Below are 4,963 nucleotides of genomic sequence, written 5' to 3'. Positions count from 1 at the left end.
TTGCCTTGTCCAACTAACGGTGGTTCGCATGTCGTAGGTGAAGACAATGTTGCAGCGGAAGATGGTGAATTTAGTGTCGGAATGGAATTTGGTTCTAGAGAGTCGGTGATATCTGCAATCAAAAGCTACACTATCTCTAGAGGAGTTGATTACACTGTGTATGAGTCTGAGTTGCAGATATAAACCCCGTAAATTTAGCAAATAATTAAAAGAAAAATTAAATTTTAATAATGAAAAATAAAAATGTAAATCTAATATTAAAATAGGATAGAGCTAATTAAAACGAAAATTTTGACACCAATTTTAAAGAAATCGGCCCAAAATTGGACCGAACGGGCCAAACCGATTGAACTGGACCCAAACCGAGCCCGTGGGCCCTATCCACTCACTTAATAATAGTGAGTTCAGATCTTCTTTCTCCCTTCTTGCATGCTAAACACGCTAGTGGGCAGCCATGGAAGAGGAGAAGAAGCAAACCCTTACCTAAACTTCAATCCTTGATAACTTTTGATCTGGAGCTCCGATCGCTGCACCGTTTGCGACCACGTGTCCGCGGCGTCGAGCTTTACAAAGCCCAATACCTTTCAAGGTGAGAAAATAAAAATCCCAGCTCCTATTCTCTCTTCTTCAATTTGGGAATATTAAAGTTTTTGGATGTTAAGATTTTGGTTAAATTGATGATTATAGGATCAAATTGAGTTGAGGAATGAGCGGGCATTGGGTTGATTGAGGCACATACAAGGTAAGAATGACCCAAACCCGAGCCAAATCTTGAATTTATTATGTGAAATCTGAAATTAAAGTGTACATGTGTGTTAGGTGTGAATTAAGTAGATATATATGCATTGGAGTTGAATTGTGGGCATTTGGAAGCTTGGTGGTGATTGAAGCTAAGCTTGCAGCTGGTTTCTCTAAGCTTGAGGGGCTATGTGGCGACTTGAGGGGCTGCCTTGGACTAAATATAGTGATCGGCCAATGTATGGTTTAGGTTCGTTTCACGTGTTTAATATGTAAGGTTTTGTAAAAACTTAGACTAGAGCACTATAGGATAAGTTGAAACGATTAATTTTTAAATTATTAGTCTTTATGGTATTGATGGACAAGTTGATGTGGGCATGTGTTGAGTAATTGATAATATGGATTGAATACAAATATATATATATATATATATATATATATATATATATATATATATATATATATATATATATATATATATGTATGTATGTTAGTATAATGATGATGGATGAAGGATTGATGATTATGGCAATTTAATGATATGGTTGAGATTGAGTAGTATTTGTGTGGAATTATTGGTATGGTTATTTTGATTAATCTTGTGGTGATGGTTGAAGTATTTTATGATGATGACAATTTGTGGATATGAAATAATATATTAGTTCGTGGGTTTATGAGTAAAATTTGTAAAGTTGGATTGAAATGAGGTGTTGTTGAGTCATGAAAATGCAAGGATTGCAAGAATTGTTGTGTTATGGTGAAGAGCAGGTTGTATTGATGGTTAGGATATGATTGAGTTAAATGAGATTGAGTTTTAAAAAGAAAATGTGATTTTTCGGTAAAAAATGAGGTTTGGTATAATTTGGTAAAAAGTGGTTTTTAATGAACTTTGAAAGTCCATAACTTGCCCCTTAAATTTTGGATGGAAATGTGGTTGGTTTCAAATGAAAGATGGTTTTGAAAACTTTTGAACGATATAAATTTTGTGAAAAACGGAATTTTGTAGAAAGAGTTATGGACGTCGGAAGATTAGTGTGAAAATTATGTTTGCAGGATAATCAAATCTGGTTTAGCAGCTTTTTGGACATTCTGCCATTTTTTTGGAAAAACGTACATCCACGAGTACGCGTGGCCCATGCGTACGCGTGGCGTGGCATTTTAAACTGCGCATGCACAAGTAGCCCATGCGTGCACGTGATGAGCCAACATGCATGACCACGCGTACACATGGTAAGGGAATGCACGCGCGTGCTACCTTTTTATGCTAACACGTGCACGCGAGGCCCTGGTTTTCTGCAAAACTGGTTTATATGTTTTAAAATCAACTTCAGACCTCCAAATCTCTATTTTCACTCCCTTAGCCATAAAAAGCGATATTAAGCCTAGTAATTAGCTGAAGCTAGGAAATAGAGATAACTTGGGAATGAAGTCAAGGTTAGAAATGATGGATCGTATAAGAAAGAGGTGTATATATGAACGAATTATGATGTTAAGGCTTGAATGATTGATTTTTACAAATATTATAAAATGTATGAGGCAAGTAAGAGTGTAATGTAAGAATTTGAGAATTGATGATATTAATTAACCAAGGATAATAAAATGTATGATCTATGAGTTAAGTGATATTGAAAATGACGAGATGAGACATGGATTAGTATTGAGAATGAGAATGATAAATTGTAAGGAATGATCGAATAACTTGAGATTGGGGTGTTGTCCTCATGTCAGCCGGGATTTTTTCCGTGGTTATTATTAAGCTTGGGGTATTGTTTTTCCCATGTCAGCTTGGGGTGTTGTCTCTTCTCCCCATGTCAACTTGGGATTCGTCCCATGGATATTATTGAGCTTGGGGGCTTTCTCTTCCCCATGTCAACTTGGGAATTCTCCCCATGGTATATGTTTGAGCTTGAGAACATGTCGGGATGGCTACGTACCGACAGTTGATATCGACAGCCATAGGACAGGCATGCATCATGTGCATTTGTTTGTTTTGTCTGCTATGCATTATTTGGGATTGCCTAACTGAATATATACTGTAACACCCTACCACACAGAGCTTTACGCTTAAGTCGTAAAACAGAGGTAGTGTGGTATTATGACCTCTAAAATAAAATGTATATATATATAATAGCAGAAGAATTATAATATGCTAGGAGTCTTGAAGAATAGAGGAAATAAAAATCGCGAAATAAAAGCACAACGCTCAAAGAATGAGTTAACTTGCGTACTAAGAAAATCATAACTATTAAACATAAGGTAACAAAAGTAGGAATAGAGTGCCAAAGATACAAAATAACAAGCTCCTAACTCAGCCTGCGAAGTCAAGACTGGCCGGAGAATATTTACACATATGTACATACATATCCAAAATCCAAAAGTACATATACACAATCCTGCCTCTCCATAAACCTCTAAGAGGATAAAAAAGAACAAGTTATGCAGAGAGAAAGCTAAGTACATATATATTCATCACTGTACAACAAAACTACCTAGTAACCACTCCGCTTTAAGAGTCCAGACGCCTAACGAGGTGCCTCTCGACCTGCATCTGAAAAACAACAACATAGTATGGAATGAGAACCAGAGGTTCTCAGTATGGTAAAGGTGCCACACACATAATATATAAGGTCCTGGGAATGCCAGAGGCAATCCTAGAACGCCGACACTCAGATTATAGAGCTTAAAGTATTAAACAGAAGCCATAAGAGGTGGTTTTCTAAGAATATTTAAACCTAACATAACTTAACCTCAAATCTAAGTCCCATACTGCCATTCCTCCATACCTCCAACTTCATCATGCATTTTCAGAGACAAATAGATAGATAAAGACAAGCACAAGAAGGTTACAATTACTGCAGGTAACAAATACACATTTAACATGGCAAATATATATAGGCACACCCAATTAAAGCACAAGCAAGTAATTCAAGTATTATGCATATGATGCATGCCTGTCCTATGGCTGATGAGACTCATCTGTCGGTTATCCAGCCAACCCGACAAGTCTGAATTATCCTTAGACTGTCCCCCGACGTGCATCCCCAAGAGTCTATGCATAGCTTTATCTCAAATAATCAATATTACTCAATGGGGGTAACATTCCCGGGAATTTATATAGTGCCCGGTCACACTTACGTCGTAGGGTCAACAGAGTATCGAGTTTTCAACCTGGTACACGTGGTGGCAAGCCATGGCACTTAATCCAAGGAACCTCGTATCTCAGATCATTAAATTATTCAAGCCATATAAATAATTCAATTATAATTCATCAACATCCACATCATTCTCAATCGCATCTCATTCATCATCATACATTAATCATATTCAATCCTTATCCTTCATTATCACACCTCCCATTCCGTCCATCAATAGTTCCAATCCAACACATAATTCATTCTTTTCTAAATGAATCAAACTTAAAACATGCTCATTTTCTTAATAACTCAAAATCAAACCATATAACCTTTGAATCTAAATATTTTTAAATAATCATATAAATAAAATCTCTAATTTTTATAAAATTTTACCAGCATCTCCTCTAAAACTCGGACTTTGCCACCCTTTTCGGATCCAAACCTGCATTCTTTTTAATTCAACATACCCTTTCTCATCATCATAACAGTCACCACAATAAATCTACCTTAGATCAACAGTTATACTCAAACAATATTCAAATCCAACAACCAAAATTCAACTAAGGATCATAATTCACTAATCCTAGGCTTCTAACACAAAATACCTCATTATCACAACAACCTCCATAATAGTTATACCTCAGATCAATAATTCATCAAATCATTAGTTAATCAACAAACACCAAACCAACCATGTTCATCAATAATAACATTCAATCATAATTCTCTCCAAATTAACATAACAACATTCACCATCCAAAATTAATAACTAATTATCCAATAAACTTCAACCAAATATATTCATCGACAAATTACTAAATATTAAACATACACCTGCATTCCAACTTATCCTATGGTCATCTAGTCTAAGTTTTCACAGAACATTATATATTAAATGCAAGAAACCTAAACCATACCTTAGCCGATTCCCAATTATTATTCCAAGATAATTTTTTCTAAAGAACACAGCCCTCAAAACCTCAACTAATCTGCTTCCTCCAAGTTCCAGTATTTACAATTTCGAGCTCCAATTATTTATTCACAACCTAATACACATTTATAATACATATATACCCAATTTAATACTCAAA

The 4,963-nt window shown here is 35.5% G+C and overlaps 1 long non-coding RNA gene across 1 annotated transcript; it reads left to right on the top strand.

The window, feature by feature from the left end:
- Window positions 1-361: 361 nt before the first annotated feature.
- LOC107622071 (uncharacterized) lies at window positions 362-1,124 on the top strand. Its single transcript, XR_001616056.3, has 3 exons — window positions 362-589; window positions 688-742; window positions 820-1,124. It is a non-coding gene; the product is annotated as an uncharacterized LOC107622071 (long non-coding RNA).
- The last annotated feature ends 3,839 nt before the right edge of the window (window positions 1,125-4,963 follow it).

The sequence above is a fragment of the Arachis ipaensis genome, chromosome B10 (genome assembly GCF_059453495.1).
Source record: "Arachis ipaensis isolate K30076 ecotype BB chromosome B10, ASM5945349v1, whole genome shotgun sequence".
Lineage (NCBI taxonomy): Eukaryota > Viridiplantae > Streptophyta > Magnoliopsida > Fabales > Fabaceae > Arachis > Arachis ipaensis.
Note: the sequence above shows the minus strand (reverse complement) of the source record. Positions and strands in the feature narration are given on the sequence as shown.